Source organism: Mustelus asterias, chromosome 13 (genome assembly GCF_964213995.1).
Source record: "Mustelus asterias chromosome 13, sMusAst1.hap1.1, whole genome shotgun sequence".
NCBI classification, from domain to species: Eukaryota; Metazoa; Chordata; class Chondrichthyes; order Carcharhiniformes; family Triakidae; genus Mustelus; species Mustelus asterias.
Window position 1 is genome coordinate 31,438,037 of NC_135813.1, and position 25,590 is coordinate 31,463,626.

General features: G+C 44.8%; 1 protein-coding gene across 1 annotated transcript in view; it reads right to left on the reverse strand.

Annotated features, from left to right (window-relative positions):
- tncb (tenascin Cb) overlaps positions 1-25,590 on the reverse strand; it is a 360,962-nt gene that overhangs the window by 202,796 nt on the left and 132,576 nt on the right. Inside the window, exon 3 of the mRNA XM_078226647.1 lies at positions 2,656-2,748. The gene's annotated coding sequence lies outside the window, so the exon portion shown is untranslated. The remainder of the gene's footprint in view (positions 1-2,655; positions 2,749-25,590) is intronic.

The window sequence follows — 25,590 nt, forward strand, 5'->3', positions numbered from 1 at the left end:
GCAAAAGAGAAAATCTCAGCAGGTCTGGCAGCATCTGTAAGGAGAGCAAAGAGCTGACGTTTCGAGTCCAGGTAACCCTTGGTCAAAGCTAAAAGGCATAGAAAGTGGGGGATATTTATACTGCAGGGTGAGGGAATGAATGATGAGTCAGAGCCACAAAGACAAGGGGAAAGGCTGCTAATGGCAGCCCATAGAGAGAATTAAGGGTGTGAATGGCCAAACGGCAGAGAAGCTGAAATCAGAGGGGAAGCTGTGACAGATGAAGATGTGGGGGTGAGGGTGAGATGGGTGGGAGAGAGGTAAAATTGAGAAAAAGGGAGAAAAGGGGAAGCAAGGGGGAGAAAAGGTAAGGAAAGGGGGGGATAAAGTAGGGGGAATGATTGGGGAGGGGGAAGAAAAATGAAGAAAGACAATAAAGAAATAAAAGGTAGAGAACAGTAAAAAGTTAAATAAAATGAAAACAAAGGGGTCGAGGAAGGGTAGAGCTAATCATCTGAAGTTATTGAATTTGATGTTGAGACCGGAAGTCTAGCCGGAAGATGAGATGCTGTTCTTCCAGTTTGCGTTGAGCTTCACTGGAACATTGCAGCAGGCCAAGACAAATGTGTGGGCATGGGAGCAGGATTGTGTGTTAAAATGGCAAGCAGCCGGAAGGTTAGGGTCCTGATTGCGCACAGAGCGAAGGTGCTCAGCAAAACGATCACCCGGTCTATGCTTGGTCTCTCTGATATAGAGGAGACCACATTGGGAGCAGCGAATGCAGTAGACCAAATTGAAAGAGGTGCAAGTGAGGTGTTGGGTATAGTGGAGGAGTGGATTAATTTATCCCGGAGGGACAGTCTCTGCGGAATGCTCCAATATTTTTAAAGCAAACTTCCATTAAATTACATTTAAAATTCTGCCCAATTGTGCTGGTTGTGTTTGGTAATATGCAATGGATTTGAGGGGAAAAAAAGCTCTTTTTAAATTTGATGCCATTTTGGGCCACTTTTACCCAAAGCGGAAACTCTAACTTATCTAACTTTGTACATCTAAATTCTGACAGTGAAGTGAGGCCTCGAGATCGAACAGAAACCCTCACTGTTACATTTAGTTGAAATGTAGGGCGAGATTTTCCGGCCACGCTCACCCCAAGACTAGAAAATCCCGCCTGAGGTCAATGGACCTTTGCATGGTCCACCCACGCCCGCTACAATTCCCGTGACGGGCGGGCTGGGAAAATTCCATCCGTAATGTCACTGCCCCCATCCCTACCACAAACCACCCCGGGGCTGGATAGACTTCTGAAAGCAGGAAAATGAGCATGCTTATCACATTGTGGCCCAAGATATGAATTACAAAATACATCTTATTAAAAATAGCACGACCACAGTAACAGATGAATGGAGTAACTTGCATTATTTTACAGAATCATTAACCCCTGTCCCTTCCTCAGGTGTAAAATAATAAACTGATAAAAAAATTCACAACCCAACTAATATTCAAGTCAGTAACACAAATAATCATGGGATTTCATCAGATCCAGCTTCCAGAAGAACTGATACACTTGGGGTCACTCTCCTGCAACACAAATTCTCTTTAGTCTTTAACGTTTGACCAGAATAAAGGAAATCTCCAAGGGTGACACAGTGGTTAGCACTGCTGCCTCACAATGCCAGGGACCAAGGTTCAATTCCCAGCTTGGGTCACTGTGTGGAGTCTGCACATTCTCCCCGTGTCTGTGTGGGTTTCCTTCCACAGTCCGAAAGATGTGCTGGTTAGGTGCATTGGCCGTGTGTACCCGAACAGGCGCCAAAGTATGGCAACTAGGGGATTTTCACAGCAACTCCATTGCAGTGTTAATGTAAGCCCATGTGTGACAGTAATAAAATAAACTCTAAATTATATGAAGCTGAAAGAAAAAGCTTTCCAATTGCACTTCAGGAGCCTGATTTAAAGATGCTAAATTTTCACAACAGGACAGGGGGATGTCCTTCCACCTATTGCTGTAAGGAACAGCCCAGCATGTCCAAGACATGTTGAGGGTCACATTCACAAGCCAAACTGACTTGGAAATATATCAGCGTTCCTTCCCTGTGTCTGGGCCAAAGTCCTGGAACTCCCTCCCTCACAGCACAGTGGGCGTTCTGACAACACATGGACCCTGCAGCGGCTCTAGAATGCAGCTCGCTACCACCTTCTCCAGGGCAATTAGGGATGGGCAATAAATGCTGTCCCAGCCAGCGATGACCAATGAAGTTTGCACATTCTCCCCGTGTCTGTGTGGGTTTCCTCTGGGTGCTCCGGTTTCCTCCCACAGTCCAAAGACATGCGGGTTAGGTGGATTGGCCATGCTAAATTACCCTTTAGTTTTCGGGAGATTTGCAGAGTAAATAGGTGGGGTTATGGGAATAGAGCCTGGATGGGATTATTGTCGATGCAGACTCGATGGGTCAAATAGCCTCTTTCTGCACTGTAGGGATTCTATGATTCTAACACATTTTTAAAAATCCTCATGTTCCACTTTTAATGCCTCATCCACCCCCTCCCCCATCTTTTGGTGGGGGTCACATTGAGGTCAAAGGCACAGAAAGTCTCTGGAATATGATGCGATAGAAGGTAGACAGACATTTCCCAGTTAATAAACTGAGAGGAGACGAATTAGATGGTACTCACATGAAACTTGATGGTACAATGTGTCCGAAATCTATCTGGTCACATCTGGATTGGTTCCAGCAGGGGGCTATGGATTGATCCGTCTTCCTATAGCTGTAGAAAGTGAAAGAAGTTTGGGATAGTTTGAAAGTTGTTAAGTGCAAATCTGCAGCAATAAAACTACCCATAATTTGGCCCTAATTAAATTGTTATTTTTCAGAAGTAACAAAGACGGATGATGTGAGAAATCTAAGTTGCTGCACTTCAGTGTGTCATACACAGGTTGCAATTAAGGATCACATCTCGGGTAATGTTAAAGAAACACTTAGGGGTAGAAATTCATCTGGTGGTGAAAAATAGGCCGTACCAAATCAGCTTTCAGTCACAGGTATTCTGTTCCAGTCAATTTTTAAAATTCATTAGTGGGACATGGGCGTCGCTGGCTGGCCAGCATTTATTGAGAGTCAACCACATTGCTGTGGTTCTGGAGTCACCTATAGGCCAGACCGGGTAAGGATGGCAGTTTTCCTTCCCTAAAGGACATTAATGAACCAGATGCGTTTTTCCGACAATCGACAATGGATTCATGGTCATCAGTAGATTCCTAATTCTAGATATTTTTATTGAATTCAAATTCCACCAACTACCATGGTGGGATTTGAACCTGGGTCACCAGAACATTAGCTGAGTTTCTGGATTAATAGTCCAGCAATTTAATATCCGATGGTTGGTATTGAATAGGCAGACAATTGGATGTAGCAAATTTTGCAGCACTGACTGAGATGAATAACCAGCCCTTAAAATCTAACAGGACAGCTGTGGCAATTGTCCCTTTAAGGGCAACACAGCAGAGTTAGGGCCATCTGGCCTGGGTAAGTTAGAGTGAGAGGCGCTCCTGGGCAGAGGTATTTTGGGAGTTCGGTACGGCGATGAGGCTGCTGTACAATTCGTATTAATAAATACCTTTTGTGTTCAGTAATGGGGGGCAATTCTTCCAGCCCGCTGCGCTGCTCAAGCAGAGGCATTGTAGCGGCTTCCCGCTGGATGCCATGGCATCTGCGCATCTCCAACTGCCAGATTTCCAGCGCCGTCAGCTCCGCATCAGGAATTGGCGTGGAGCTGAATATATTATGTAAATACTCATTTCCATGGAATTAGTGGGCCCGGGACTGAAATCTCCAGGTCCACTAGAGTCTCCCCCAGGAGTGTTTCACTCCAGTGCGGTTTACGATAGTTCCCCACTGATGTGGAGCTGGTGGTCTGACCCCACTGGAGTGAAGGGGAGGGGCCATGCAGGCCCACAGGAGGTTAGGTCTAAGAGGGGGGTGCCCCCTGGGCATGGCCAGCTGGCCGTGCCAGCCTGCCCCCTGGCACTGCCCACAGGGCAAAGTGGCAATGCCCATTGGGTATCAGGCAGTGTCAAGGGGATGGGGCCTATAGGGGCAGGGCCTCGGGGAAGGGGGGGGGGGTAATAAACGGGGGTGGAGGTTCCTGCTGCCACTCTGCATTTGGCAGCGGCAGAGAGAGGGAGGCCAGCGATTGGGGCTGGCCATCGTGGTGGTGCCGGGGGGGGGGGGGGGGGGGGAGGGGGTGATTAGCCTGTCCGGGGTGAGGGGGAGGGGGCAGGGACTGCTATTGGCGGTGGGGGGGTGCAATTGGGAGATCGGGATTGTTGGGGTGTGGGGGGAGAGATCGGGGCAGGTCGGTGGGGGTGGTCGGACTGGCCTGGACTGGCCCGGACACATCCGAGTGCTGAGTGATTGGGGGGTGGGGGGATCAGAGGGGCAGCAGTGTGGCGTCGCGGGGCTGGCCAGCGATCGGGAGACCGGCAGTGCGGGGCTACTGCGTATGTGCCAATCTTGGCGCTGACTGATCGGTGCATGCGTAGTGGCCCACTCAGTGCTATGCTGACGGCCTCTCTAATGGGAATTTTCAGCGTGAATCTCCCAGAGGCACTCTGCAGTGCACGGAGTGTGGGAGATTTAATTTGAAAATCTCGCTAAATAAACCAGTGCGATTTACTCCAGTTTTTACACAAATTCGGCACTTAGTATTTTTTTGGAGAATCCCACCATGAAATCTGTGACATCGCTTCTCAATAGTACTAGAACAACAGTGGACCTTGCATTTATTTTCACTGAACTTGGTGAAAAGAAATTGTTCTCAAAAAACTTTAACTTCCCAAAAGAGAAATGACTCGACAAATCATTTTATACAATACCTTTGCAAAGGAGAAACAAATGAGAGCAGGTTTTCCTTTTATTGGATAAAGGGCAATTTGGATAGAGGAAAGTTGGACTGGTCAATAATGGGGGGGTGGTATATTTATGGATTAAAAAGTGGGCCAGTTCCATTATGGGCATTTGATTTGAGTTATGAGTTATAAGATGAGTTTGAGTTATAAGGAGAGGCTGGATAGACTGGGACTTTTTTCCTGGAGCGTAGGAGGTTTAGGGGTGATCTTATAGAGGCCTATGAAATAATGCGGGGCATAGATCAGGTAGATAGCCAACATCGTTTCCCAAAGGTAGGGGAGTTTAAAACTAGAAGACATAGATTTAACGGGAGAGATACAAAAGGGTCCAGAGGGGCAATTTTTTTCACTCAGAGGGTGAGTGTGTGGAACAAGCTGCCAGAGGTAGTAGTAGAGGCAGGTACAATTTTGTGATTTAAAAAACATTTCGACAGTTACATGGGTAAGATTAGTATAGAGGGATATGGGCCAAAATGCAGGCAATTGGGACGAGCTTAGTGGTAAAAACTGGGCAGCATGGCCAAGTTGGGCTGAAGAGCTTGTTTCCATGCTGTAAACCTCTATGACTCTGTGGTTCATCCTGCCCCCCTCTTCCTCCAGGCACCATGACAAGATGATATTTTGCACTCAAGCATAATTTGAGAAAAATAAGGCATGTCAGTCAAAAGACAATATATTAATATATTATATATCAGCTGGGTGCATTATAAAATTATTTTTAAATATAGTAGATAAAGCCTTTACACTGACTGAAGCCATGACTGGCAAGAACTCACACAAAAAGAATTTCTAGCCTTCAAAAAACCACAGCAACCTAGTTATTTCTAAAGCGCCACTAATGCCCCTCCTTCCCCTGGAAGTCAAATTGTGAAGCTAAAAGAGCCAATCTGCCATCCTCCATCAATAAAACAGTGGGAGAACCAATGCTTTGTCCAGGTTTGAATTCCCCAGCCTTCCCCTACACTGGAATGTCTGAATTTCTGTATCAGTGCCTACCTCAAGGCTAATTCACCTGCAAGTGTTTCTCCCATTATGGCAGTCAGGACTACTGGAAAGTGAGTTACCCCACACCAGCCTCAGCCTGCTAACTTCCCTGATGGAACAGACCATTGGACTTTTGATCCTGGACTTGGGTGAAACAATAATTCTTATTGTGTCTGTGGTGGCATATGGAATTTCTGAGCAGGCATATGGAATTTCCATTTAATCTCGCACACAAAAGATGGTACCTCTGACAGTGCAGCACTTCCTCAGTAATGCACTAGACTGTCAACCTTGACTTCTGTGCTGAGTTTAGGAGTGGGACTTGCATTTGAAATGTTTGGACTCCGAGGCAAATTAATTGGAAGAGGTGAAAAATTTGCCGAATGACCATTGAATTACCAACTGGGAAAACTCACTCTCAAAAGCATTGTTGCATCTGACTTCCAATACCTGATTTAAACTAACTCATCCGTGTTCCTGTTCTCCACACAGTTAAATTCCTATTTCTAAAGAGGAAAATTTCTGAATATTTTGTAGACAAATTTACTAAATTTAAACAGATGAATGTTTTTTAAAAAGGGACACATTCAGGGCTTAGACTTCATTCATTCTGAGCACTTTGTAAGCACTGGAGGTTGAGAATGCAGTAATTAAGTGGTTAAGTGAGTAACCCAGTGTTGAGTGTGTTATACACAGACTACGAATAACATTTTGTGCTCAAAATGCTGCTGGACTGATGGTAACTTTTGCAGATGTCATTTGCATTGCTTTTTCCATTTCAGTTTGATTGCAAAATCTGGGATGACATTACACAGACCACTGTCATGCTATCGAATGCAAACATGAGCTAATATGGTGCATAAGAACAGGCAAATGGATTGCAGAGTTCAACCCTTAAATTATGTACCGGATGTCAAGACACGCAGTGAATAGGAAATAATTGAGCATTCGTGGGACAGACTCTCTTTTCTCTCCATGGAATCAAGAGACACAGAGAGGGAGAAAATCAGGATCACAAGCAGAACTGAGACAGATTATATCAATGCATTCTCAGCTGAAGTACAAACTTTGCATTTATTCACAGGGTTATGGATATTTTGGCCAAAGCAGCTTGCAACTGTATAGTTCCTTAGATTGAGAAAATTACATGATTTACCAAAGAACCCACAGAGTTATCCTTGTAATTATCTTCTGTTTGGTCTCAACACTAAATCAGAAAGAAGTGTTTTGAAATGCCAGTGCCCAGAGGGATACTTTGTTTTAGACAGGGTGCTTTGGTGCGGCAAACTATTTATTATCAATTTAACTCAAGTGAAAGTCACCCACCAATTTTATACCTAGATTTCAGGAAACGTGGGACATCCAAGAACATGCCTGTATCGAATCGTCGTGTAAGATAATGTATCAAAGGTTCTCAAATAGTTGCATAAAAATCACCATCAGATCTGTTGTTGCAGCAACGGGCAAATGTGAGGTTTGAGGAATCGCTGAAGCTCGCGATCTTTTGAGTTTCTGCTGAGCAGCAAAAAAGAGAAGTCAATCTGTTATATATGTTGGGGCATAGGCCCTTTAAGGGACCTGGGGTGGGGGGTGAGCTCGTTGGGAACAGCCCCGAGTGGGCTGTTCCCAACCAGTTTGGAGTGTGGGGCGAGTAGACTGAATGAAGATTTGTGTACACTCCCAGCTGGCTGTGGAGTGAGTTCTTGAGGAGACACCTCAGTACTCAAAGATTTAACAATATCCACTTCTGAAATCTGGAAAGCACTCCACGTCCGAGCCGAGACTCCTCCAAAAGAATGTTAAAACAAAATGGCTAAAATTACTTCAGCTAAGCTAGATTTTGTGAGGTATTTTACCTATAACTTTTGTGATTATTTTTTGACAAGCATCCTCAGTGATTTTTCCTTATATTCCTTTTGCAGAATGTGGGCATTGCAGGCCAGGCCAGCATTTATTGCCCACCCTGAATTGCCCTGGAGAATGTGGTGATGAGCAGACCACTTAGAACAAAGAAACTTACAGTGCAGGAACATACCCTCCAAGTCTGCATCCACTACCTCCCCGGCAGCGAGTTCCAGGCACCCATCACCCTCTGTCTCTCTCTCTCTCTCGACACGACAAAATATATTCTGCACCCTCTCCTCTCTTTCTCCCCATTGTACTCTATGAATGGCATGTTTTGTATGTATAATGCGCAAGAAACAATACTTTTCACTGTATCCCAATATGTGAATAATAAATCAAATCAAATCGAAGAAGTTGTGATTGGAGCGTAGCTACTGAGTTACAGTTCATGCGCCAGCAAACAGCGTTCCAATTAGAGCTGCAACATTTTCCCAACTATTTGTATACAGGTTTTTTGATTTGATTTATTATTGTCACATGTATTAACATACAGTGAAAAGTATTGTTTATTGTGCACTATACAGACAAAACATACTGTTCATAGAGAAGGAAATGAGCAAGTGCAGAATGTAGTGTTACAATCATAGCTAGGGTGTAGAGAAAGATCAACATAATGCAAGGTATGTCCATTCAAAAGTCTGACAGCAGCAGGGAAGAAGCTGTTCTTGAGTTGACCTCAGACTTTTGTATTTTTTTCCTCGAAGGAAGAAGGTGGAAGAGAGAACGTCTGGGGTGCGTGGGCTCCTTAATTATACTGGCTGCTTTGCCGAGGCAGCAGGAAGTATAAACAGAGTCAATGGATGGGAGGCTGGTTTGAGTGATGGATTGGGCTACATTCACGACCTTTTGTAGTTTTTTGCGGTCTTGGGCAGAGCAGGAGCCACACCAAGCTGTGATACAATCAGAAAGAATGCTGTCTATGGTGCATTTGTAAAAGTTGGTGAGAGTCGTAGCTGACATGCCAAATTTCCTTAGTAGTCTGAGAAAGTAGAGGCGTTGGTGGGCTTTCTTAACTATAGTGTCAGCATGGGTGGACCATGGATAGGTTGTTGGTGATCTGGGCACCTAAAAACTTGAAGCTCTCGACCCTTTCTACTTTGGCTCCATTGATGTAGACAGGGGCATGTTCTCCTTTACGCTTCCTGAAGTCGATGACAATCTCCTTCGTTTTGTTGGCATTGAGGGAGAGATTATTCTTGTCGCACCAGTTCACCAGATTCTCTATTTCGTTCCTGTACTCTGTCTTGCCGTTGTTTGAGATCCGACCCACTACAGTGGTGTCATCAGCAAACTTGAAAATCGAATGGGAGGGGAATTTGGCCACACAGTCATAGGTGTATAAGGAGTATAGTAGGGGGCTGAGAACACAGCCTTGTGGGGCACCGGTATGAAGGATGATCATGGAGGAGGTGTTGTTGCCTATCCTTACTGATTGTGGTCTGTGAGTTAGAAAGTTCTGGTCCAGTCGCAGAGGGAGGTGCCGAGGCCCAGGTGTGCTTGGAACTCTCTCTAAACAGGTAAAGTAAAAAGATATCGATATTCACTCTCATTTAATGTGGTTATAAATTACTGGACTTGCTGAGCACAGTGTCGAACAGCCCCAGTGCAGTACCTACTGTACTGTCCTGCCAGGGAATCTCACTCTGGTTAACTGTGGAGTCAGTGATCACGCTAACATCAGCTAAAAAAAAACTTGTCTTTGCTCTGAAGCAAAGCTCGCAGCGTGAATATATCCTGAACAAACCATTTTAAGAGGAGCTAGATGAGCAACTTAATTAAAAGAATGACCAAATATCTAGTTCATTTCATATTTGCACACTCAAAGCAAACAAAAACCTTTCATCCAATGACAGGAAAAGAGATGAACTGCTTCTTAATAGCAGAGGAAAGCCTCCATTGAGTTATAAGGGCCAACCCTCACTTTTACCGCTCTATGGCCGACACGGTGGCCCAGTGGTTAGCACTGCTGCCTCACAGTGTCAGGGACCTGGGTTCAATTCCGGCTCTTGTCAATGTCTGTGTGTGGAGTTTGCACATTCTCCCCGTGTCTGCGTGGATTTACTGCTCCAGTTTCCTCCCACAGTCCAAAGTCATGAACTAATATGGTTCAAAGGTTAGGTTGACTGGCCAGGTTCAATTGCCTGTTAATGTCAGGGGGATTAGCAGGGTAAATACTTCGGGTTGTGAGGATAGGGCCTGGATGGGGTTGTTGTTGGTGCAGGCTTGATGGGCTGAATGGATTCTTTCTGCACTATAGAGATTCTATCTCTGGAATTTTACCACCCCGCCTGCCACGGGAATCAGAGCGGGTGAGGGACAGACAATGGAAAGGTCCGTTGACCTCGGGTGGGATTTTATGGTTTGAGTGAGACCGCAAAATCCTGCCCTACGATTCTATTTCAAGGCGTTAACTGGGCAGACCAGAGAGGGGATAAAAGGGGAGGGTGAAGCGTGCACCCGTGAGACACAGCGCACCGCATTCAGTTTTTCTCTCACTAACCTAAATAAAAGGAAGATCAGGCAAAGCTCCACGATGGACATGTGATCCTCTCTTCCCTGCTTTCCTCTCCTTGCTGTGCACGGGCGACACTTCAGACGCAGATGATAAAGACGGAAGTCTACATCATCAAGTTTGTGTCTCAGTTACATTAACAGCTGCATTGCCACAATAAAGCTTTTCAGGACCAGACGTGTGAGAAGATGCATTAATACATAGAGATCATAGGATATAGGCCTGAGGGTGATGTACTAGTTCTTTGGAGAGACAGAGAAATAAAATACTAATATTTTAACGATTCTAAATTTTGTGTTTCCCAGGAGACCGAGGACTTTAACCAGACTCTGAAATGAGTCTGTGATTCAACCACAAGTGGGAGAATATGGTTTTATTCTGGAAAAATATGAACTCAAAATTTAACGCGTTTCCCAGGAAGTTTTTTTTGTTAAACATCAATTCTAGGCTTATTTGACAATAATAAAATAAAATCCATATACAGAGTAAACAGGTTTTTTATGCGCTTATCTGGGAATAATTCAAAAGTACTAAATGTCAAATGCTGAAGAAGAATTAGTCATGGAAGAATAATTCTGTCATCAGACTATTGCCCACACCATACCTTTCAAATGATTTAACTCTGATTACAGAATGTCTTCTTCCAAAAGAGTGGGATAGATGCAGTGGTTGATGCCAGCAAGCTATCTGTACAAACTGCTCTCATTTTCTCGAACACTCTCCAACACTACACCTCGATTCAGTAATAAAATTCCATTGGGGTTGACTTTCCCGTGAGTTAGCCAATAAAACTCTACTGAAACTAAGGTTGACAAAACTGAAAACCTGAGAAGTATTAATTTAAGTTTGAAGTTTATTTATTAGTGTCACAAGTAGGCTTACATTAACACAGCAATGAAGTTACTGTGAAAATCCCTGAGTCGCCATACTCCGGTGGCCTGTTCGGGGGCACACTGAGGGAGAATTTAGCATGACAAGTTCATGTCTGTGTGAACCTGTTGTAATCCTTGCCAATGTGCGGGGGCGGAGGGGGGGGGGGGGTGGGGGGTTTCAATTCTGGCCTTGGGTCACCATCTGTGTGAAGTTTGCACATTCTTCCTCTGTCTGCATGGGTTTCCTCCGGGTGCTCCAGTTTTCCCCCACACTCCAAAGATGTGCAGGTTAGGCGGATTGGCCACACTAAATTGCCCCTTGGTGTCCCAAATTGGTTAGTAACATTGAAATGCATACTACTGCATGTAAAGCAGGTTCACATACGCTAAGGGAGTGAACCCAATGTCGTCACTGGCAAGGGGCAGGAAGATCTGAAGTCACGTTCTTGCCAGCAAGTTTCAGATCTTCAGCCTCCGCTGGCGATCTCGCTGATGGCGAACGGGACCTCAAAATTTTGCCCATATTAAAAGACATTGGAGTAAGACATTCAGAAAACACGGGGATATTTTGAGCATCCAAATCTCAAGGATCATGAAAGGATTATCTGCATCAGCATTTTCCCCATGAACTCAACTTAATAGGCAGCAACTGGAAAGGGGCTTTGATGTGATGTGAACCATATTTCTTCATTGATTGCGACATAGAACGACATTGCAGCATTTGGAGTTTACCCATAACATCTCGAAGCTGCTTGAAGTGACATAGATACAGAGACAAGCCAGGACCACCTGCTGCATACAGATCTGATACTAAGTGTCTCCACACGCTGCCAATACTTTGAAGCTTTTGTCAACAAGGCTTCCAGGATCCTTAATCATTTGGATTGGAATGATTTAGATTTATTTGAACAAAATTAGACAATTAAACTCCTTAATGAAAATTGGGTGTTTTTTTTGATATAAGCAATACTTTCTACTTCTTAATTTTCTTTTGAAAATGAAAAGAAGCTCAGTGGTTTTTAAATGAGTTGTGAAAAATCACTAACCAGAGTCGTTATACTAGCCACCTCGCCAGACATACAAAATCCTGTGAAGATAGATATTGTCGCAAGGTTTCGAAACATAAGCAGTTCCAATATATTGACAAGCACGGTGGCACAGTGGTTAGCACTGCTGCCTCACAGCGCCAGGGACCCGGGTTCAATTCCAGCCTCGGGTCACTGTCTGTGTGGAGTTTACACATTCTCCCTGTGTCTGCATGGGTTTCCTCTGGATGCTCCAGTTTCCTCCCACAGTCCAAAGGTGTGCAGGTTAGGTGGATTGGCCATGCTAAATTGCCCCTTGGTGTCCCAAATAGAGTAAGTTAGGGGGATTGGTGGGTTACACAAACGGGTGAAATGCTCCTTTGGAGAGTTGCTGCTGACTCGATGGGCTGAATGGCCTCCCTCTGCACAGCAGGGATTCTATGAGAGCTGCACATCATTTAGCTTCTCAAGGCATACTTCACGTATCTGGAGACAGATTTTGTAACTTTCACCTTTTGATACTTCCATTGGGCTCATTGACGAAGATACTCAGCCTTAAGCCATGGTAAATTGCCCTTTAGTGTCTCAAGGTTAGATGGATTAGTCAAGGCCAGCATGTATGGGTGGGATGCTCCGTCAGAATCGGTGCAGACCCGATGGGCCAAATGGCCTCTTCTGCACTGTAGGGAATCTATCTATCTATGGTCTATATCTTCGGAAACTATTGGTAGAAGTGGAGGCTCAGATTGCAAATTCACAATCCGCTCCCCTCAAGTGTTGTTTTTAAAGTACTGACTATAAGGAGATTCTGGATGTTCTTGTTTCTGGGAAGGACGAGGAGAGATGAATGAGAGTCTTTGATTAAAAACTGAAGCAACTACTCCCTGTGATGTCCAAGCACGAAAATGAATGGATAGAAGATCTTAGGAAATGCCCCTACCCTATTCTGACATGTGCTTTAGGGTTCCCAGCAGATCATGCAAGATTGGAAATGATATTTCACTAGTTAGCTTTATTTCTAATGATACATCATCAAAGGATGGTGAAATAATTTGGAAAGCATCCGTTGAAAAATAAACAGAGAGGATATGATGTTCGGACAGTGAAAAGACTATATTTATGTGACTTGTCACAATTCCCAGGAAGCAATTGGAGCTTGAAGTGCATACTGAATAAACACAACAACCATTTCTCATACAGTACGGAATGACCTGTCAATTTTTTTTTTAAACTCACGTCAGCCTGGAAAATGGGTGAAATTTCTGCTAGTTTATAAATGGTGCCAGGGGAATGTTAACGCTTCCCTGAAAATACTGGATCACTTGGGGAGGATGGGGGGTGGGTGGGGGGGGGGGGGGCTGATGAAGAAACAGAAGGGGTTGCTGTTTAGTGTCCCATTCAGAGGAAAGCACTTCTGATGGTGCTGCATTGGAATGTTAGCTCATATTCCATGCTTAAATCCTGTGGTGAGATTTTCAATCCTTAATCTGTCAATTCTCCGGCAAGAGTGCTCGCCAACATATTGCGCAATTGCCTGAGCTTCCCTACTACTGACACCCCCATGAAATCCAATGTTACATCGAGACTCTAAATTGACCCTCGTGTGTGGGGGACTAGCAGGGTAAATGTGTGGGGCTACGGGAATAGGCCCTGGGTGGGATTGTGGTCAGTTCAGACTCGCTGGGCCGAATGGCCTCCTTCTGTACTGTAGGGATTCTCTGAGCTCAACTCTCTAACCCTCTTGTGCCTTGCCTCCCATTTTCCACCCATCGTAGCTTTGAACTTGTTAAAATTCTGCTGCTTGAAACCTAACTTGAAACTAGTCTTTTTTACCTACCATCCCCTGCACTTGCTGATCCATGTTTGTCCCAAAATGAGGAAGAATCAAGTTTAGCAGTCTCGGCATTGTTTTCACATTTTTGCGAGGTCCCACCTCTCCCTATTTCTTTCCCAGACCGACAATCCTTTCAGATCTCCATACTCCTCCAATTCTAGCCTTTTGCACATCTCCTGATTTGAATCACTCCACTGTTGGCAGCAGTGCCTTCAGCTATCTGGGCCCTTAGCCCTGGAATTTCCTTCCTAAACCTCTCCAACTCTGTCCCTCTTTCTCCAAGAGGCTCCTTAAAACCTATTACTTTGACCAAGCTTTTGGCCACCTATGATAATATCTCCTTACATGGCTTGACACCAAATTTTGTTTGATATTGCTATTGTGAACCTCCTTGGCACTTTACTATGTGAATGGAAATATACGAAGGTAAGTCATTGGGTATTACTCTCCCATCTCCTTGGATGGTGCATATTGTCCACCATCCCTATCCAAGTACCGTATTAAAAAGGTGCCCAACTTCACTGACCCACCATTGAAGAAAAAAAGTGGACCACCTGATAATGCAGATGGATCTCCAGGAACATTCGGAAGCTGGAAGGTAGATCCCCCTCTGGAATGTCAGCACGGTGGGACAGTGGTTAGCACTTCTGCCTCACAGCACCAGGGACCCAGGTTCAATTCCAGCTTTGGGTGACTGTCCGTGTGGAGTTTGCACATTCTCCCCGTGTCTGCGTGGGTTTCCTACGGGTGCTCCGGCTTCCGCCCACACTCCAATGATGTGCAGGTTAGGTTGATTAGTCATGCTAAATTGCCCCTTAGTGTCAGAGGGACCAGCAGGGTAAATGTGTGGGTTTACGGGAATAGGGCCTAGGTGGGATTGTGGTCAGTGCAGACTCGATGTACTGAATGGCCTCCTTCTGCACTGTAGAGATTCTATGATAATTCTATGATTCCGTCCCCGGGTGATTGTCTGTATGGAGTTCGCACACTCCCCGTGTCTGTGTGGGTTTCCTCCCACAGTCCAAAGATGTGTGGGTTAGGTTGAATCGACCATGCTAAATTGACCCTAGTGTCAGGGGGACTAGCAGGGTAAACATATGGAGTTATGAGGATAGGGCCTGGGTGGGGTTGTCAGTGCAGACTCAATGGGCCAAATGGCCTCCTTCTGCACTGTAGGGATTCGATGATTCTAAAGGGTGAAAGGATAAGCCCAGTAAGTATAGGTCAGAAATTTTAACCTTGGTGGTGGGAAAACTTTAAGAAACAATCATCTGGGATATAATTGACAGTCACTTGAAAAAAATGGGAATTAATTAGGAAAGCCAGCATGGATTTGTTAAAGGCAAATTGTGTTCAACTAACTTTATTGGACATTTTAAGAATGTAGGGACATAAGAAATATGAGCAGGAGAAGGCCTATCAAACCTGTTCCACCATTCAATATGAATATGGTTGATCTTGAGCTTCAACCTCACTTTCCCACCCACTCCCCATGTCGCTTGATTCTCTGAGAGACTAAACATCTGTCCATCTTAGCCTGAAATATATTCAGTGATGGTGCATTCACAATCCTGTGGGGTAGAGAATTCCAAAGATTCAAAACTCTTTGAATAAGAAATAAATCTACTCATCTCAGTCCTAAATGATTGGTCCCTTCTACTGAAATTGTGCGTCTTGTTCTGGATTCCCCAGCCAGGGGAAACAATAGCCGGAATTCTCTAGCCATTCATATCCCGTCACCGCTATCAGCAAGAATAGAGGATATGGCACTCACTGCAGAAAGACCAGAGAACCCCGCTGGCATGACTGGTCGGAGAATCCAGTCTCAGTATCTATCCTGTCAAGCCCCTTCATAATCTGATTGCTTCAATAAGATCACATCTCATTCTTCCAAACTCCAGAGAATATAAACCCAATTTATTCAGCCCCTCATCGCAGGACAACCCTCTCATCCAGGGGTTAATCTATTGAACCTTTTCTGTACTGCCTCCAATGCAAGTATATCCTTCCTTAAATATGGAAACCAAAATTCCATACCATATTCCTGATGTGGTCTCACCAAAGCCCTGTACAATTGTAGCAAGAATTCATTATTTTTATATTCTAATCCCCTTGCGATATAGGCCAACATGCATTTTGCTATCCTAATTGCTTGCTGTACCTGCGTGCTGACATTTCAACCAAAATTTTCCCGTCCCACCTGCCCTGGGAATCATAGCAGGTAGGGGATGGGCGGAACATGCAAAGGTCCGCTGACCTCGGGCAGGATTGTTTGGTTTTGGGGTGAGTGCGACCGGAAAATCCCATCCCTTGCGATCCTTTCACAAGTACACCCAAATCTCCATGAACATCAACATCTCTAGGTTTCACATCTTTTAAAAAACATTCTGCTTTTCTATTCATTCAACTGAAGTGAATGATCTCACACTTCCCCATGTTATACTCCAGCTGTCACCCCCCTGGAAATAAAAAACAAGTGTAACCTATCTCTCTTTGCCACCTCATGTCCTCCTCACAGCTTACTTAACAAACTTAGATACATTCCCCTCTGTCCCTTTGTCCAAGTTATGAGTAGCCGATGACCCGATAGTACTGATCCTTGCGGTACTCCACCAGTTAAAGCCTGCAAACTTGAGAATTCCCCACTGACCCTATCCTCTGATGTTGTCCTTCAACCAATCCTCTAACTGTGCAGATACATCATCCCAAATCCATGAGCCCTTACCTTGTGCATTGACGTCTTATTTTATCAAACCGCCTTTTGGAAATCCAAGTATACTACATCTACTGGTTACCCTTTATCTACCTACCAATGACATCTTCAAGCAAGTTCAACATTTTTTGTTGAGGAGAAGGGCAAGAGGAAATTTGGTTGCAGTGTTCAAAATCACAAGAGATCTGGGCACCGTTGATAGGGAGGAACTGTTTCTCAAGAGTCAAGAATGAGAGGAAATCTATTTAAGGTAAATGACAAATGAACCAATAGCAACACGAGGGAAAACCTTTGTGCACAAGTAAATGGTTAGGATGTGGAGTGCGCTGCCTGACAGGTTGGGGCAGGCAGATTCAATTAGGACTTTCAAATGGGAATTGGAGAATTCTCAGAAGAGAAAAAAGATTTTGAGTGACAATGGGGAAAGGGTGGAGGGGTGGGGGGGGGGGGAGCGGGTTGGGGAGAGTGGGACCAGCTGACATGTTCTCACAGAGTGCTGGCATGGACATGATGGACCTGGTGACCTTCTGTGCTGGGACCATGCTATGATTGTGTGGACTTTAAAGATGACAGGAAGGGAAAAAAAAAATACACCTTTGTAGTCGAGTGCTTCTCTCACAGCAGCTGGGAAGATCGGTATTTCTGCAGACTATAAAGACGCTGGTGTAAGGAAATAAAAATAAATGCTTGTTCTTTGTAGTCCTGTACACAGAAATACAATGAACTATCATCAGAGGATATTATTACTACAGGCAGCATTAATGAGAAGGGGGAGTAAATGAAAGAAAATATGACACTTTGTAGAATGATATCTAACATTTCAACACCAGCAACACGATTATCTCAGACTGCACAACTCCCTCCCTGATGCTTTTATGTCCTCGTCGATTAAGTTAACATCTGCCAGGTTGTGCCTTTTTTTGGTTTTGTTTTTTAAATGAACAATTTTTAGCAACCAGCATATAATGATGGTGTATTCAAGCTGCACTGATAATGCTGGGTACATGAAGGGGCGAGGGGGATGCCAACACTCCCATTCTATTGGCATCATTTAAATGCTTACTGAGGTTTCTGGTGTCCTTTGTGCTCAATCTGTCCACCCAGTCCCCGCTGACCCAGATTCCACATACAAGTGTTAGAGCTTTGCTGTGTAGCAGCGGTAGGCTTCTTGGGTTTGCCCTGCTTTTATATCATAGAATCCCTACAGTGCAGGAGGCCACCCAGCCCATCGACTCTGCACCAAAGGGAGAGGAGTAGGGTCCTTACCTGGCCTGGCCTACATGTGACTCCAGACCCACAGCAATGTGGTTGACTCTTAACTGCCCTCAGGGATGTGCAATCAATGCCGGCCCAGCCAGCAATGCCCACATCCCATGAGCGAAAAAAAAAGTGGCTTGGGCCATTTTAAAAGGAGCTTACCTCAGAGTGTTGAAAGCACTGACCTATTTGAGGTGATAGGCACATATGAATTCAGAAATTGGGGTCTTATGCCTCAAATGAGGTTGGAGCGTACCTTGGGGGCTACATAAATGATCTGGGAGTCATGCAATCTTTGGGACAACTCTGTTCCATTTTTCTCTATGAGAGTGCCTGAGATGTGTGCAAATGCCTCTTCATGCAGTGCTCTGAAGCTTGCCTGGCAGGTATACATGAGGCCAGAGCCTCAAAGCCATGGGTACCTTCTTGCCACACAAATGGGTAACCAACTAACACTCCATGCCAGGCAAAAAAGATTCTCCAGCTAGCAAAATGGATCATAGTGATTGAGAGAGAGTGAAAATACGATCCTGCAGCAAAGTGTGAAAGTGTCAAACGATCGCCATCTTAAATCATTGTCCTATCAAGATTCCACCTATTGTTTATATAAACCATCGCGAAATGCCTCAGCCTCCAGAGTGCACAGCGCAACATATACACAAATGTTGTTTGCAGACTTCATAACTTGTCAAGTCAGACTTGAGGTAATTAAGCCACGAAATTGCCTCAAAGCTTTAAGAAAAATCTAATACTGGAAAACTGCTTGTGTGGCCAGATGTATTTTTGTCTCAGCTTACTGGCCATTGCCCCGAGATCTATAAATCATAAAGATAGCACGCAGAAGGCTTTCAGCATTACAACCAAATATTCCTGATTAAATGTTAAAAATAATAACATTTTAAATTGGTGTATGAATGCTGCTGAATGTGAAACCTCAAAAATATTACTGTGCAATGAATTCGATACACGGAACAAAATCACTGCTTACCAATTTGAAAATTGGAATTATGAAACGAACTGCAAGGGAAAGATAGATCAAGGTGAAAATTGTGTGCATGTGTGCACATCTGCGCATAGAGTTTAATAGGGCGGCACGGTGGCACAGTGGTTAGCACTGCTGCCTTATAGCGTCAGGAACCCGGGTTCGATCCCCGGCTTGGGTCACTGTCTGTGTGGAGTTTGCACATTCTCCCCGTGTCTGCATGGGTTTCTTCCGGGTGCTCCGGTTTCCATCCACAGTCTGAAAGACATGCTGGTTAGGTGCATTGGCCATGCTAAATTCTCCCTCAGTGTACCCGAACAGGCGCCGGAGTGTGGCTACCAGGGGATTTTGACAGTAACTTCATTGTAGTGTTATTTTGTGACGTTAATAAATTAACTTATCCCTATAGTGCAGAAGGAGGCCATTCAGCCCGTCAAGCCGGCACTGATGCTCTAACAGAGCATCTTACCCAGGCTCACCTTCCATCCCATTTTTGTAGCCCCACACATTTTTGCTAACCCCCCTAGCCTCCACATTTTTGGACACTAAGGGGCAATTTAGCATGGCCATTGCACCTAACCAGCACATTATTGGTGTGTGTAGAAACTGGAGCACCCAGAGAAAACGCACGCAGACACGGGGAAAATGTGAAAATTTCACATAGGTAGTCACCCAAGGCTGGAATCGAACGCAGGCCCCTAGTGCTGTGAGGCAGCAGTGCTAACCACTGTGCCACCACTGAAGTTGGACGATTCGTTTTTCTACTCGGGCACAGCTAACAGGATTACTTAGCTCCTATTGTTGCACATGTGACCCTCATTAGGCTGTCTACTTTTATGGCAATTTCTCCTCTGTGACCAATTCCTGGTTCTTACCAGCATTGTGATTCCCAGGACTTTGTCTCAGGCTGCAGTATCTCCTCTAGCCACTACAGTGCTGTACCTGGATGGGCTGGAGAGCTGTTTGCACATCTGATTTACCGACAAGATGGGACTTCCATCCAAATTCAGATGGAAATCTTGTTGCCAATCAATGCTCATTAGAGCACAAAATGGTAACAGGCCGGTCGGATTCGGGGGGGATGTGTTCCCTGTTGGCTCTCTGGATGACAGGCACTGAGCACTTACCATCCTGAAAATTCATGTCCTGGTTATTCTTTTGGGAATTCCTCGTGTCCTGAGGGAGTTGGAGGATGAGGAGTTTTACAGTTTTGCACAGAGTTGGGCCAACCTGCATGGGAGGAGTTCTCAGAGAACCTGGTGTTTACCCAAGAAACCACATGAATAGCCTATAAACTTGGATATTTTGGTGCAGGTGTGTCTACATTCCATTAAATTGCAGAATCCTATAACCTGCGGTCTCTGACACAAGGGACAAAGGAAAAAAGTGCATGGGAGCACCATGGCCTCCAATTTTCATCCCATCTCAACTTGGGCATATAATGGCATTACTTTAAGATTGCTGCCTCAGTGGCATAGTGGTAGTGTCACTGGACTAGCAATCCAGAGACCCAGAGTAATGCTCCGGGGACCTGGGTTTGAAACCCACTATGGCAGATGGTGCAATCTGAATTCAGTAACAATCTGGAATTAAAAGTCTAATGATGACCATGTTGATTGTCATAAAAAACCCATCTGGTTCCCTAGTGTCCTTTAGGGGAAGAAATCTGCTGCCCCCTATCTGGTCTGGCCTACATGTGACTCCAGACCCAACCCACAGTAATGTGGTTGACTCCTAAATGCTCCCTGAAATGGCCTAGCAAGCCATTCAGTTCAAGGGTAATTAGAGATAGGCAACAAATTCTGGCTTGGCCAGTGATGCCCACTTCCCTGAATGAATTTTAAAAAATCCAAGAACTCCCTACCTCACAGCAGTCAAGACACAGACTGCAGCAGTTTAAGAACATGGCTCCCCATCAGCTTCACAAGGAATGTGCAATACATGTTGACTCAGCCGGCAATGACCATTCCCCTGAATGAACTCCTAAAAAGTCAGATATCTCCAATTATTGTCTGCGGCTGATACAATCTTGAACTTCATGCAACTGGCCAACTGGTGATACCCTCTCGACCCCTTTTTCTTCATCACATTGCAGGATTCAAGAGTGCAGCAGAAAGAAAAAGATAATGATGGATAACCTCCCTCGGCAAAGAGCTAAATCAACTATTCAACAAGGCCGATGAAACAAAAATTCCACTGTCTGGATCAGACTGTTGGGATGCTGCTGTGTAGATCTGAAAAGGTGTCAAAATTATCACTATCTGCTGCATGCTACACAACTAGACTCCTCTCTGTGTGACTATATCAGAGTTAACTTGTGTGTCTATGCTGCACTGTGACTCTAGCAGTGACCAGAAAAGCTAGCACTTCATGTAACACATTTTCCCCCTTACAGTGCTTTATCCCATTCTACTCATACAACATAAGAAAACAAGGGCAGCACGGTGGCACACTGGTTAGCACTGTTGCCTCACAGCACCAGGGACCTGGGTTCATTTCCGGCCTCGGGAGTTTGCACGTTCTCCCCGTGTCTGCGTGGGCTTCCTCCGGGTGCTCTGGTTTCCTCCCGCTCTCAAAAGATGTGCAGGTTAGGTTGATTGGCCAGGCTAAATTGCCCGAGTGTCCCAAGATGTGTAGGTTAGGGGGATTAGCAGAATAAAAACGTGAGGTTACGGGGATAAGGCCTGGGTGGGATTGTTGTCGTAGAGTCGGTGTAGACTCGATGGGACACATGGCGTCCTTCCGCACTGTGGGGATTCTATGATTCTAAGTTTAGGAACCCAAAAATGAGTCCATGCAGAAGTTTGGAAAGATGATCTCAGCCTGGAATGCTCCAGGGTCTATGTGTGGAAGGAAGGAGAGTGGGAGGTAACAGAAAGTTGTGGGTGGAAAGAATTGGACACTTTGAACATTGGAGAGCTGTCAAAAAAGAGAGACTTGGATGGATATAAATGGGAATATATGGATAATTGGCTAAAATAAGAAAGACAGGAAGAAAGAAAGAGAGACTTGCATTTTAAATCACACCTTTCATGACCTCAGGATATCTCAATGCACTTTACAGACAGAGAAGTGTTTTTTAAATGTTAAAATGTGGGAATCGGAACAAAAGAAAAGGAAAAAACATGAAAACTAAAAAGTCAAGTTAAGAAAGTAATTGAAGAAGGAAACATCATGGTAAAGAATATTTACGAACAGAATTCAGTCCCCGTGAGTCTTTCTCCATTCAGTTTGATGTTCTTTGTCTACCCTAACTGCAGTTATCCACCGCTGAATCATTTTATTGAACAACTTTACCAAGCAAACCTTAATCAAACTCATTTCAATTAGAATCATAAAAGCCCTACAGTGCAGAAGGAGACCAATCGGCCCATCGAGTCTGCACTGACTCTTATCCAGGCTTACCTCGTAACCCCACGTATTTACCTCACGAATCCATATATCTTGAGACACTAAGGGCAAATTTAGCATGACCAATCAGCTGAACCTGCACATCATTGGCGTGTGGGAGGAAACCGGAGCACTCGGAGGAAACCCACGCAGACACAGGGAGAACGTGCAAACTCCAGACAGACAGTCACCCAAGGCCGCAATTGAACCCGGGTCCCTGGAGCTATGAGGCAACAGCGCTAACCACTGTGTCACCCTGCTGCCCATATAATTAGCACAGCATCCGCAGCCTTTTGGGGGAGTGAGAGAGATTTCCATTTTCCATTGTGTGGAAAAGCATTAATACCATAAAGGAATGGAAGGATTAGGAAAAGGAACAGCTGCAGTCACAGAAAAATACATTCAAATCTATCCAATCTACATGTCATTAACAAATCACTCGAGATACTGGAGGAAAATATTCCACACAGCTCTGGTATGTTTAGGTTAGATGAAAAGGAACGGAAGAGATAATAATTTAAAATCTGTTTGGACCAAATTACATGTTGTCCTCCAAGTCTCAATTGTCCCTTTTTTTAATGGACAGCAGGAAGCAATCCACATTCAACGATATCAACATGTTGTACGCTTTCAGGACGCAAGGACTGTTAGTTGCCAGGAGATAATACTTTGTGTTTACCCCGTTAATCCATATATCTTGGGACTCTAAGGGGCAATTTAGCATGACCAATCGACTGAACCCGCTCATTTTTGGAGTGTGGGAGGAAACCGGAGCGCCCGGAGGAAACCCACGCAGACACGGGGAGAATGTGCAAACTCCACACAGACAGTCACCCAAGGCAGGAATTGAACCGGGGTCCCTGGCGCTGTGAGGCAGCAGTGCTAACCACTGTGCCGCCCACGTATTTACCCTGATAAGCCCCCTGGCACTAAGGGGCGATTTAGCATGACCAAATCAACCTAACCAGCACGTCTTTCGGACTGTGGGAGGAAACCAGAGCATCCGGAGGAAACCCATGCAGGCACGGGGAGAAGGTGCAAACTCCACACAGACAGTCACCCATGGCCACAATTGAACCCCGGTCCCTGGAACTACGAGGCAGCAGTGAACCATCGAGAAATAGGGGTCACTAATGGCAGAGACAGACATTCATTAACACTGCGGATCCTAATATCTGACTTAGGAGTGGATGAGACATAGGACTGACACAGCACAGAAGTCTAAAAGCATGACTTAATGTAGGCACTCGTGGTCATCATTTGAAAAAGATTCAAGGATTCAATTTAAATTGCATTATGACCAGATAAAAAAAAAACCTCATTATGATTCCGGTCCCTTGACCACAAAGCAGTCCTCAGCAGTAGGGAGAGAGAGTGGAGACATTGGCGGTCTGAACTCAGACCGTTGAATAATCTTAAGCCCGCAGCACTGGAAATTCTCAAAGGCGCTGCGACCAAATCTGTTGGCTTGTGCTGAAAAGAAAATTGGCCAAATGGAACAAAGGAAATTTTAAAATAAAAAGTAGAAGGAAGCGCAGCTTCAGAAAATATAATAAAATAGCTGTCAGGTCTCCACAGTAACAAAGAAACCCTCCTGGCAATTTTCCACAAGGCCCCCTTTCAACATCTGAAGCATGCTATAATTCTAACTCCTGTAGGAATATAATTACTGCATGGAAACTTTTATTTAAGTGTCATGGTTCTGCAGGTGGTAGCATGAATCGTGGATGTTTCATTTAATCATACCATTTTATCCTTTGGTTTATTCTTATGCAAATATTGTGCGCGATTATAATTAGTGAAGAATTAATTGGTGGAAATAATACCGAGACCAAAATTGTTTAGAAAAAAATTAATATCATGTACAGATTACATCGTTAATCCATCTGTTCTGGAACTGTTTTTTGCTGCTTCAGGATAAAATGGGAACATTTACTGGCAGGGTTCACAGCATATGCTGTTTTCAGTTCATGAGCAAGACACACATCCACACACCCATTCAAATACCTCTTTCTTTTAAGCAAAATGGAAAACCTTTGGTCTTGCCAAAGAACACAGGCAAAAAGTCATGGCAGAAATTTTTCCAATTGACCATGAGGTCCTGCTACATTTTAAAGGGTTTCAGTCACTCTTTCATTCTCACCACAGACTTAAAATTAAAATAAGTTGAGTATAACCTCGAATTGCACTTCACACTGTTGCCCATGAATAAAGATCTGTGCCTGTCGGTGCCTGAGGAGGGTTTCGGGTGGTTACACACACAGTTGCTGCGTCTGCTTATTTGCATTCCTCTTGGTACAGGTGTCGGTGTGCAATGACTGTCAAGCTATCAATCTGCAGGGATTTTTTTTTTCTGCAGCCTTTAAAGGGAGGTTTCAGCCTGGAATCTTCCACATCAGAGGAGGAGAAAGAGCAGAGGTGGGAGTGGGTGAGGATGTCTCATTTTCCCATCAGAGTCTGAAGAGCAGGCAGTCCATCGTCTATGAGTCCCAGAACACTTACTTGCATGAGAAGAAGGATGTTTGCAAGAGGAAGGCTCTAGTGCCAGCTCTGAAGATATGTATATGGCAGGGGAGGGGAGTATGTGTGTGTGTGGCGGGTGTGTGTGTGTGGTGATGAGGGTGGATGTGTGTGTCAACTGGGCACGACTTTCACACTTTCTTTCAAAAGGAAGATGGTTGAAGTTGTTGAAAGCCAATCATCTCAGTCAATAGATATCCCCGCTGGAGTTCCTTGGGGCAGTGCCCTAGGGCCCAATCATCTTCATCTTCTTCATCAATGACCTTCTCTCCAGCAAAGTGGAGATGTTCACAGAAGATTTCACAGTGTCTGGTTCCATTCAGAACTCTTCAGATACTGGGACAGTCCATGAAACAAGATCTGGACAACATTCGGGCTAATAAATGACAAGCACTAGAGGGGGTACAGAGGAGGTTCACCAGGATGTTGCCTGGGATAGAGCACTTGAACTATAAGGAGAGATTGGATAGGCTTGGATTGTTTTCTTTAGAGCAAAGAAGGCTGAGGGGGGGAGATGATTGAGATGTATAAGATTATGAGGAGTAAGGACAGGGTAAGCAGGGAGCAGCTGTTCCCCTTGGTTGAGGAGTCAATCACGAAGGGGCATGGTTTTAGGGTGAGGGGCAGGAGATTCAGAGGGGATTTGAGAAAAAAGCTTTTTCACTCAGAGGGTGGTGGGAATCTGGAATGCACTGCCTGGAAAGTGGA